The sequence below is a fragment of the Salvelinus alpinus genome, chromosome 30 (assembly GCF_045679555.1).
Source record: "Salvelinus alpinus chromosome 30, SLU_Salpinus.1, whole genome shotgun sequence".
In the NCBI taxonomy this organism is placed as follows: Eukaryota; Metazoa; Chordata; class Actinopteri; order Salmoniformes; family Salmonidae; genus Salvelinus; species Salvelinus alpinus.
This window is the reverse complement of record NC_092115.1, coordinates 16,866,722-16,879,226: the sequence shown is the minus strand read 5'-3', so window position 1 is coordinate 16,879,226 and position 12,505 is coordinate 16,866,722. Positions and strand designations below refer to the sequence as shown.

Genomic DNA, 12,505 nt, shown 5'->3' with positions numbered 1-12,505 from the left:
CATCCTCCAGTGACAGTTGTTTTTCCAGTCAGTCACACATTTCAAGGTTTAGATGTTAATCCCATTGAACTTTGTTCCTTGGTGTCAACCTTACTTTAAGACATGACCATTCCAGTACATTTACTGAGTGCATTTTCAAGAGGATGAAAAAAACCGCATCAACAATGCTGGGCTGATGATGCAGGACATTTTGTTCCAAGCCCTGACTTGATAAGAGGGAACAATTTGCCATAGTTTAAATACATAGTTTAAAATGAGGATTGCATTAGGACAAATAAAGCATCACTGAATAGTTTGTCACAGTTTTTATTGCATTAAAAAGCTAAGCCAGAATATAAAGATAATGAAATGCTAAATATATTTATAGGAGCAATGTGAGTAGGACCCTATAATAACCTTCTAAATGTTCATTACAACTGAATATTGTTAGTTGTTTGGCCTCATTATCTGCTTCATCACATTTCATAGGCGCTGCACAAATCATTTATCAGCTAAGTTGATAAGCTACAGAGCAGCACCCCTGGATGGAGAGCAGTTTTAGGGTTTAAGTCCCATGCTCAAGGGCACAATGGCAGGAGGTGGTACCTGGAATCATAGACCAACAGTTCCCACAATTCTGTTTTTATACCCTGTCCGTGGATTGAATCAGCAACCTTCTGGCTACTGATCAAGCAACCTTCCACCTCTCTGAAGCCTAATTTTGCAGCTTCTGCGCCGTCCGTTAGGTCCATTTAAACAGAATTATGCATCGAAAGTTTGCTTCTGTCGGCACATCTCTGCTTCCGCATCTACACACCTCCTTTTTCCGGCATGACATTTGCTTACAAATGATACGTGAAGCTTCTATGTATGTAGTGTAGGACTTTATGAAGGCATTATGAAGGCGTCATGAAGGCTTTATTAGATATATCTGGTTTAAAGTGTGACTATGTAGCTTCAAAGTATACATAAAACATAAAGCTTCAAAGTATACATACTGAATATGTTCCAGTGTGCATGTTACAAAATCTGGTGGAATAACTAAGCTATTCCTACGTTTGCGTCTGTCTAAAATATCAGAATCTGATATGATGGAACGCTGAGAAGAGTCTATGATGTTGTTTTTCACACTCAATGTCTGATCTGCACCCTCTGTACTTATGAAGAGCTCAGTTTCAGAGCTAAAATGTAAAGGCTCCGTTATGCCTTTCCGACGTTTGCGTTTGTACAGAATCTTTGTCGCCTGCCCAGAGTCAGAAAAATCTTCTGCCTCAAGCTCCACTCCAAAGGACATATTTACGTCACGCGCAATATCAATATTACAAATCTTTTTGAATTTAACCATATATATCTCAAATACTGACACAGGATAGTACCGGGTTTCAGTGTCACCAGTAGCAATCTTTTTGACTGACCTGACAGGTTAACATAGTCACACTTTAATTCCAGGATGATGAAAGAAAGAGAGAGAGAAACAGAGAGATAGGGACAGAGGGAGGGAGAAAGCGGAGTGGTTGGCATTATCCATCCGGAAGCCTCCAGCAGCGGTAACAGGAGGGCAGCGATGGCACATAGGTCCTCAGGTGGTCCGTGTGTTCTCCATCCGCTATCTTGGCCCCTGCTTTAGCCCTGGCCCCAGCCCTGCAATGTGAAGAAAGGTTCTCAATTCAAAAATATGTTTACTCTCTTAAGCAATCAATAATTAGATTTGCACGGTATTTGGTATTTATGGATAATGAATTTGCTGATGACAACGATAATGAATATAAAGGTAATGATAAGGATTGACATAATCTTGACAATAGTGCCTTCAGAAAGTATTCATACCCCTTGACTTATTCCACATTTTGTTGTGTTACAGCCTGAATTCAAAATTGATGAAATAGATTTTTTTCTACACACAACATCCCATAATGCCAAAGTGAAAACATGTTTTTAGATTTTTTTGCAAATGTATTGAAAAGTAAATACAGAAATATCTAATTTACATACGTATTCAACACCCCTGAGTCAATACTTTGTAGAAGCATCGTTGGCAGCGATTACAGCTGTGAGTCTTTCTGGGTAAGTCTCAAATGATTTGTGAAGCTTTGCACAACTGGATTGTACAAGCTGTCAAGTTGGTTGTTGATCATTGCTCGACAGGCATTTTCTAGTCTTGCCATAGATTTTTAAGACTACTTAAGTCAAAACTAACTAGACCACTGAGGAACATTCAATGTCGCCTTAGTAAGCAACTCTTTTTCATTTTGTATTAATTTGAAAAAGATTATAATTCCACTTTGACATAAAATCTCAATTTAATCCATTTTAAATTCAGCCTGTAACACAACAAAATGTGGGAAAAAGTAATGGGGTATGAAAAGAAAGTTTTCACAGCCCCTGACTTTTCCAAAAAATTTGTGTTACAGACTGAATGCACTGTTTGCAACAGAATGAAGCCTTGAAAAATAAATAACATTATTGATAGTCTTCCTGACAAAAGAGACCAGACAGCGTTCATTGACAGTTAAAGTAGAGAAACATGTATATATTTACCCATTGGGAGGCCGAGGACCACACGTCCAGAAAAGTACTATTTTCATGGTGTTTTAGTACATGTTGCCGATAGGACGAGATGTGAAGAGGTTCAAATTGTTGAAGCTGTTGAAAGGGAAATAATAATAATTGAACCAGCTATGTAAGACTGTATGACAGTATGAAGGCATCATGAAGACTTTATTAGACTTGTTGTATCTCCAAAGTATACTTAAAGCATGTATATTTTCTAGTGTACATGTCACAGCTTCGCTCAAAAACGTGATGGAATATTTAATCTATTCGTACGTTTGAGTCTCCAAAATATCAGAATCTGATTGTAACGTCTGCTTCCTACTCACACCCTCAAACACGTAGATCCCCTGAACACAGCTCACTTTCCAGCCCACTTTCCAGCTCACACTCTCAAACACCTAGATCCCCTGAACGCAGCTCACTCTCCAGATCCCAACCACCTGAATTCTAATCACCTGTTCACACAACTGTATGTCATTATCACACCCTATTTAGTTCAGTTCTTTGCACCCCATCACTGTGAGGTATTGTTTATTTTGTGACACACGTCTTTCAGAGCTCTGTTTTTCCTGTGATTTACTCCTCCCGATAGTTTTTGCCCGCCTCACTAACGATGCATTTTTGCCTATTCCCTGCCTGTACTTTAGCCTATCAGATTTCCTGTTATCTACCTATCTATCTTGCCTGATCTCCTGGACTACTTTACTAGCCTTTTCCCTGCCTATACTGTTGTCTTTGGACCCATGTGTATGACCTTCTGCCTGTCCCTGGACCCAGCTACCTGCCTCCTCCTGTGGTCCTTTTCAATAAACACATGCTGCGCCCTGCGCTTGAAACCAGCACTCTGTCTCCCCTCGTGTTCATTACATTGATAGGACAGTGCTGAGAAGTCATTGTTTTTTACTCTTAATGGAGCATTACTAGAGCATTTTGTATACATTATTTGTATTCAGGAAAGCAGTGAGTTGCTGCACAGCAGTTTTTTTGCTCTTAATGCTTTATAATCTGCATCATGTATACCTGGTATATACTTGGTATGTACTCGGTGTTCTCACTTGAAGAGCTAAAATATTCAGGCTCCATGCTTTTGCAACATTTGCATTTGTAATTAATCTTTGTCAGCTGCTCAGAGTCAGAAAAGGGTTCTGCCTCGAGTTTCACCCAATTAGCCATATTTAGGCCTACGTCACACATACCTTGTTAGTGTGATATAAACAATGCAAAACCAAAATATACATTGTGCAGTGTAATAACATGCAGTCTTCATATAATGAAATTAATAATTTACCTGAAGGTGGTCAAATCACAGGATTAGCCTTGGGCTAGTGCTTTTTGAATGTTAAAGTGTGTGAATGTTGGACTCAAACAAGAAGCTTTTATAGAAACCTGTTGTCCTGTCTGTACGCCTGTGTTCATGATTGGTCTCTGAAAGAACCTGACTGTACGCCTGTGTTCATGATTGGTCTCTGAAAGAACCTGACTGTACGTGTGTGTTTATGATTGGCCTGACTGGGACTTCCCTGATTTTGGTATAAAAAAACTCTGCCACCATTTCCTATGTCAAAAAAAAAGAAAGATTTCCTCTGTTCTATGAAATGAAACCTAAAGAAAGTGACTTTTTCTCTGTGGTTGTTCAATGCTGCAAGCACTATTGAATTGCATAGGGACTCAAATCTCCAGGAAATATCCAAGTTGCAATATTAGCTGTTGGAATGTCTATTACTCTACTGGCTCATATATCATCTCATTATTTCACCAATGTTTGCATTCTCATATGAATCAAGGCCTTTTTCCCCATAGTTAGTAATCAAGTTCACAATACTGAAGACATAATTAACTGGAGCTGCAAATGCATGGAAGTCGACCATTGTATCTAAACATTATATGAAATAAGTACTATGCATTTACAGTGCATTCGGAAAGTATTCAGATCCCTTGACCTTTTCCACATTTGGTTATGTTACAGCCCTGTTCTAAAACTGATTTAATCCATTTTTTACCTCATTAATCTACACACAATACCCCATCAAATTCGGACCCTTTGGTATGAGACTGGAAATTGAGCTCAGGTGCATCCTGTTTCCATTGATCATCCTTGAGATGTTTCTTCAACTTGATTGTAGTCCACCTGTGGTAAATTCAATTGACTAGACATGATTTGGAAAGGGACACACCTATATATATAAGGTCCCACAGTTGACAGTGCATGTCAGAGCAAAAACCAAGCCATGAGGTCAAAGGAATTGTCCGTAGAGCTCCGAGACAGGATTGTGTCGAGGCACAGAGGAACTCTGGAGCTCTGTCAGAGTGACCATCTGTTTTTTGGTCACATCCATGACCAAGGCCCTTCCCTTCTATCCATTTAGGAATGATTGAGGCCACTGTGTTCTTGGGGACTTTCAATGCTGCAGGAATGTTTTGGTACCCTTCCCCAGATCTGTGCCTCGACACGGTCCTACCTCTGAGCTCTACCGACAATTCCTTTGACCTTATGTCTGGGTTTTTGCTCTGACATGCACTGTCAACTGTGGGACCTTATATAGACAGCTGTGTGTATTTCCAAGTCATGTCCAAACAATTGAATTTACCCCAGGTGGACTCCAATAATCTTTTCTTCATTTAATCCATTTTAGAAAAAGGCTATAAAGTATCAAAATGTGGAAAAAGGGAAAGTGTCTGAATACTTTCCGAATTCACTGTGCCGAATATCCTGCTAATCACTGTGTGTTGCTAAATGAGAAAAGACTGCATTCAGGGACTATTAACGTTGAGGAATACGTGTAATATTACCCATGGGGTGACCGAGGATCAGTTCTCCAGAGGAGTAATGTTGTCATTGTGTTTTAGTAGACTAAATGTCACTGACAGGAGATTAATCAATGGGCACAGACTTCAGTTCAATGTCTAGTTTTGATTTACATTTGGTTGAGTTGACTAACCATGAATTTAAAGTGACATCAACAACAATTATCATTCAAGTTAAAATTTGTGTGAAAAAAACAAAGTGTCCTTAGGTTGATGACTTTTTGCAAATCCAAATCAGTTTTCCACATTTATTCAATGTCATCACATTGATTGTTTGGGGTTAAAATTACGTGGACACATCATAGATTCAACCTGTTTATTCCAAGTGGGAAATGTGATAATTGTCTCATGTATGTTTATAACTTTTCTATATTAGCTACCTTTACTCTGCTCTGCTTGCAGACAGCTGGTTCTATTGCTACTACTGGTTCTATTGCTACTACTGGTTCTATTGCTACTACTGGTTCTATTGCTACTACTTCTTATGATAATTATAACTGTTATGCTGGTGAATGAGGACCCAAAAGCGACTTAATAGAAACAGAGTCTTTATTCCAGTCTTAAACAAAAACCGATACTCCTGGATATTATCTTAGGTAAATCCAAAACAGGAAAACTGAAATCCTCTCGTCAGTAGAGAGGAACGACTGGAGACGCGGCCACAGACTGCAGGTCGCTTCGGGAAGGCACAGGCCGTAGCTGACATAGACACCTGCTCACACGCAGCATCTGAAGAAGGCAAAAACACGACAGGGCGGAACAAGGACACAGAACAGCAAACATCAAACAAGGATCCGACAAGGACAGAAGCGGAAAACAGAGGGAGAAATAGGGACTCTAATCAGAGGGCAAAATAGGGGACAGGTGTGAAAGAGTAAATGAGGTAGTTAGGAGAATGAGGAACAGCTGGGAGCAGGAACGGAACGATAGAGAGAGAGAGCGAGAGAGGGAGAGAGGGAGGGGGAGAGAGAGGGATAGAAAGAGGGAAAGAACCTAATAAGACCAGCAGAGGGAAACGAATCGAAGGGAAGCACAGGGACAAGACATGATAATCAATGACAAAACATGACAGTACCCCCCCACTCACCGAGCGCCTCCTGGCGCACTCGAGGAGGAACCCTGGCGGCAACGGAGGAAATCATCAATCAACGAACGGTCCAGCACGTCCCGAGATGGAACCCAACTCCTCTCCTCAGGACCGTAACCCTCCCAATCCACTAAGTACTGGTGACCACGTCCCCGAGAACGCATGTCCATGATCTTCCGTACCTTGTAAATAGGTGCGCCCTCGACAAGGACGGGGGGGGGGGGAGGGAAGACGAACGGGGGCGCGAAGAAAAGGTTTGACACAGGAGACATGGAAGACAGGGTGGACGCGACGAAGATGTCGCGGAAGAAGCAGTCGCACAGCGACAGGATTGACGACCTGAGAGACACGGAACGGACCAATGAACCGCGGAGTCAACTTGCGAGAAGCTGTCGTAAGGGGAAGGTTACGAGTGGAAAGCCACACTCTCTGACCGCGACAATACCTAGGACTCTTAATCCTACGTTTATTGGCGGCTCTCACAGTCTGCGCCCTGTAACGGCAAAGTGCAGACCTGACCCTCCTCCAGGTGCGCTCACAACGTTGGACAAAAGCCTGAGCGGAGGGAACGCTGGACTCGGCGAGCTGGGACGAGAACAGAGGAGGCTGGTACCCAAGACTACTCTGAAACGGAGATAGCCCGGTAGCAGACGAAGGAAGCGAGTTGTGAGCGTATTCTGCCCAGGGGAGCTGTTCTGCCCAAGACGCAGGGTTTCGAAAAGAAAGGCTGCGTAATATGCGACCAATCGACTGATTGGCCCTTTCTGCTTGACCGTTAGACTGGGGATGAAACCCGGAAGAGAGACTGACGGAAGCACCAATCAAACGACAGAACTCCCTCCAAAACTGTGACGTGAATTGCGGGCCTCTGTCTGAAACGGCGTCTAACGGGAGGCCATGAATTCTGAACACATTCTCAATGATGATTTGTGCCGTCTCCTTAGCGGAAGGAAGCTTAGCGAGGGGAATGAAATGTGCCGCCTTAGAGAACCTATCGACAACCGTAAGAATCACAGTCTTCCCCGCAGACGAAGGCAGACCGGTAATAAAGTCTAAGGCGATGTGAGACCATGGTCGAGAAGGAATGGGAAGCGGTCTGAGACGACCGGCAGGAGGAGAGTTACCTGACTTAGTCTGCGCGCAGTCCGAACAAGCAGCCACGAAACGGCGCGTGTCACGCTCCTGAGTAGGCCACCAAAACCGCTGGCGAATAGAAGCAAGCGTACCCCGAACGCCGGGGTGGCCAGCTAACTTGGCAGAGTGAGCCCACTGAAGAACAGCCAGACGAGTAGAGACAGGAACGAACAGAAGGTTACTAGGACAAGCGCGCGGCGACGCAGTGTGAGTGAGTGCTTGCTTTACCTGTCTCTCAATTCCCCAGACAGTCAACCCGACAACACGCCCTTCAGGGAGAATCCCCTCGGGGTCGGTAGAAGCCACAGAAGAACTAAAGAGATGGGATAAGGCATCAGGCTTGGTGTTCTTATTTCCCGGGCGATAAGAAATCACGAACTCGAAACGAGCGAAAAACAACGCCCAACGAGCTTGACGTGCATTAAGTCGTTTGGCAGAACGGATGTACTCAAGGTTCTTATGGTCAGTCCAAACGACAAAAGGAACGGTCGCCCCCTCCAACCACTGTCGCCATTCGCCTATGGCTAAGCGGATGGCGAGCAGTTCGCGGTTACCCACATCATAGTTGCGTTCCGATGGCGACAGGCGATGAGAAAAATAAGCGCAAGGATGGACCTTATCGTCAGAATGGAAGCGCTGGGACAGAATGGCTCCCACGCCCACCTCTGAAGCGTCAACCTCGACAATGAATTGTTTAGTGACGTCAGGAGTAACAAGGATAGGAGCGGATGTAAAACGCTTCTTGAGGAGATCAAAAGCTCCCTGGGCGGAACCGGACCACTTAAAGCACGTCTTGACAGAAGTCAGAGCTGTGAGAGGGGCAGCCACTTGACCGAAATTACGAATGAAACGCCGATAGAAATTAGCGAAACCGAGAAAGCGCTGCAACTCGACACGTGACTTAGGAACGGGCCAATCGCTGACAGCCTGGACCTTAGCGGGATCCATCTGAATGCCCTCAGCGGAAATAACAGAACCGAGAAATGTGACAGAGGAGACATGAAAGGCGCACTTCTCAGCCTTCACGTAGAGACAATTCTCTAAAAGGCGCTGGAGTACACGTCGAACGTGCTGAACATGAATCTCGAGTGACGGTGAAAAAATCAGGATATCGTCAAGGTAAACGAAAACAAAGATGTTCAGCATGTCTCTCAGTACATCATTAACTAATGCCTGAAAGACAGCTGGAGCATTAGCGAGACCGAACGGCAGAACCCGGTATTCAAAATGCCCTAACGGAGTGTTAAACGCCGTTTTCCACTCGTCCCCCTCTCTGATGCGCACGAGATGGTAAGCGTTACGAAGGTCCAACTTAGTAAAGAACCTGGCTCCCTGCAGAATCTCGAAGGCTGACGACATAAGGGGAAGCGGATAACGATTCTTAACCGTTATGTCATTCAGCCCTCGATAATCCACGCAGGGGCGCAGAGTACCGTCCTTCTTCTTAACAAAAAAAAACCCCGCTCCGGCGGGAGAGGAAGAAGGCACCACGGTACCGGCGTCGAGAGAAACAGACAGATAATCCTCGAGAGCCTTACGTTCGGGAGCCGACAGAGAGTATAGTCTACCCCGAGGGGGAGTGGTCCCCGGAAGGAGATCAATACAACAATCATACGACCGGTGAGGAGGAAGAGAGTTGGCTCTGGACCGACTGAAGACCGTGCGCAGATCATGATATTCCTCCGGCACTCCTGTCAAATCACCAGGTTCCTCCTGAGAAGAGGGGACAGAAGAAACAGGAGGGATAGCAGACATTAAACACTTCACATGACAAGAAACGTTCCAGGATAGGATAGAATTACTAGACCAATTAATAGAAGGATTATGACATACTAGCCAGGGATGACCCAAAACAACAGGTGTAAAAGGTGAACGAAAAATCAAAAAGGAAATGGTCTCACTGTGGTTACCAGATACTGTGAGGGTTAAAGGTAGTGTCTCACATCTGATACTGGGGAGAAGACTACCATCTAAGGCGAACATGGGCGTGGGCTTCCCTAACTGTCTGAGAGGAATGTCATGTTTCCGAGCCCATGCTTCGTCCATAAAACAACCCTCAGCCCCAGAGTCTATCAAGGCACTGCAGGAAGCAGCCGAACCGGTCCAGCGTAGATGGACCGACAAGGTAGTACAGGATCTTGATGGAGAGACCTGAGTAGTAGCGCTCACCAGTAGCCCTCCGCTTACTGATGAGCTCTGGCTTTTACTGGACATGACATGACAAAATGTCCAGCAGAACCGCAATAGAGGCAAAGGCGGTTGGTGATTCTCCGTTCCCTCTCCTTAGTCGAGATGCGAATACCTCCCAGCTGCATGGGCTCAGTCTCTGAGCCGGTGGGAGGAGATGGTTGAGATGCGGAGAGGGGGAACACCGTTAACGCGAGCTCTCTTCCACGAGCTCGGTGACGAAGATCTACCCGTCGTTCTATGCGGATGGCGAGTGCAATCAAAGAGTCCACGCTGGAAGGAACCTCCCGGGAGAGAATCTCATCCTTAACCTCAGCGTGGAGTCCCTCCAGAAAACGAGCGAGCAACGCCGGCTCGTTCCAGTCACTGGAGGCAGCAAGAGTGCGAAACTCTATAGAGTAATCCGTTATGGATCGATCACCTTGACATAGGGAAGCCAGGGCCCTGGAAGCCTCCTTCCCAAAAACTGAACGATCAAAAACCCGTATCATCTCCTCTTTAAAGTTCTGATAATCGTTAGAACACTCAGCCCTTGCCTCCCAGATAGCTGTGCCCCACTCCCGAGCCCGACCAGTAAGGAGTGATATGACGTAAGCGATCCGAGCTCTCTCTCTTGAGTATGTGTTGGGCTGGAGAGAGAACACAATATCACACTGGGTGAGAAAGGAGCGACACTCAGTGGGCTGCCCAGAGTAACATGGTGGGTTATTAACCCTAGGTTCCGGAGACTCGGAAGACCAGGAAGTAGCTGGTGGCACGAGACGAAGACTCTGAAACTGTCCTGAGAGGTCGGAGACCTGAGCGGCCAGGGTCTCAACGGCATGACGAGCAGCAGACAATTCCTGCTCGTGTCTGCCGAGCATTGCTCCCTGGAACTCGACGGCAGTGTTGCGAGAATCCGTAGTCGCTGGGTCCATTCTTGGTCGGATCCTTCTGTTATGCTGGTGAATGAGGACCCAAAAGCGACTTAATAGAAACAGAGTCTTTATTCCAGTCTTAAACAAAAACCGATACTCCTGGATATTATCTTAGGTAAATCCAAAACAGGAAAACTGAAATCCTCTCGTCAGTAGAGAGGAACGACTGGAGACGCGGCCACAGACTGCAGGTCGCTTCGGGAAGGCACAGGCCGTAGCTGACATAGACACCTGCTCACACGCAGCATCTGAAGAAGGCAAAAACACGACAGGGCGGAACAAGGACACAGAACAGCAAACATCAAACAAGGATCCGACAAGGACAGAAGCGGAAAACAGAGGGAGAAATAGGGACTCTAATCAGAGGGCAAAATAGGGGACAGGTGTGAAAGAGTAAATGAGGTAGTTAGGAGAATGAGGAACAGCTGGGAGCAGGAACGGAACGATAGAGAGAGAGAGCGAGAGAGGGAGAGAGGGAGGGGGAGAGAGAGGGATAGAAAGAGGGAAAGAACCTAATAAGACCAGCAGAGGGAAACGAATCGAAGGGAAGCACAGGGACAAGACATGATAATCAATGACAAAACATGACAATAACAACAACCACAACAACAAAAACTATGTTTTAAAATAATTATTTTTCAACAAATTAATAACTATGAAACATTAGTAAGCACTTACAATATTTGATTTATTCCCATTTTCACAGATCAACATCAAGCACTGAAGTTGCTGCTCAATCATCAACATGTACGTGTGCATCGACAACAATATAGTACAAATCCTTGCTTTGAATTTATATGCATTTTAATTCCATGTTGTGGTGTGTAATGTAAAATGTACAGTACCAGTCAAAAGTTTGGACACACTTACTCATTCAAGGGGTTTTCTTTATTTTGACTATTTTCTACATTGTAGAATAATAGTGAAGACATCACAACTATGAAATAACACATGTTGTAATCATATTGTAACCAACAAAGTGTTGAACAAATCTAAATATATTTTATATTTTAAATTCTTCTAAGTAGCCACCCTTTGCCTTGATGACAGCTTTGCACACTCTTGGCATTCTCTCAACCAGCTTCACCTGGAATGCTTTTCCAACAGTCTTGAAGGAGTTCCCACATATACTGAGCACTTGTTGGCTGCTTTTCCTTCACTCTGTGGTCCAACCCATCCAGAACCATCTCAATTGGGTTGAGGTCAGGTGATTGTGGAGGCCAGGTCATTTGATGCAGCACTCTATCACTCTCCTTCTTGGTCAAATAGCCCTTACACAGCCTGGAGGTGTGTTGGGTCATTGTCCTGTTGAAAAACAAATGATAGTCCCACAAAGCGCAAACCAGATGGGATGGCGTATCACTGCAGAATGCAGTGGTAGCCAAGTTGGTTAAGTATGCCTTGAATTCGAAATAAATCACTGACAGTGTCACCAGAAAAGCACCCCCACTCCATCAAACCTCCTCCTCCATGCTTCACGGTGGGAATCACACATGCGGAGATGCGTCTCACAATGACAATGCGGTTGGAAGTTAAACATCTCAAATTTGGACTCATCAGACCAAAGAACAGATTTTCACGGTCTGCTGTCCATTGCTCGTGTTTCTTGGCCCAAGCAAGTCTCTTCTTATTATTGGTGTTCTTCAGTAGTTGTTTCTTTGCAGCAATTCGACCATGAAGGCCTGATTCACGTAGTCTCCTCTGAACAGTTGACGTTGAGATGTGTCTGTTACTTCAATTCTGTGAAGCATTTATTTGGGCTGCAACTCTAATGAACTTATCCTCTGCAGGTTTCATCATAGCGCTTGATGGTTTTTGCGACTGCACTTGAAGAAACTTCCAA

The 12,505-nt window shown here is 44.6% G+C and overlaps 1 long non-coding RNA gene across 1 annotated transcript; it reads right to left on the bottom strand.

Annotated features, from left to right (window-relative positions):
- Nucleotides 1-290: 290 nt before the first annotated feature.
- Nucleotides 291-3,969, bottom strand: LOC139560577 (uncharacterized). The gene is made up of 3 exons (XR_011671991.1): nt 3,821-3,969; nt 2,518-2,622; nt 291-1,620 (listed from the first exon to the last, which is right to left on the bottom strand). It is a non-coding gene; the product is annotated as an uncharacterized lncRNA (long non-coding RNA).
- Nucleotides 3,970-12,505: the final 8,536 nt, after the last annotated feature.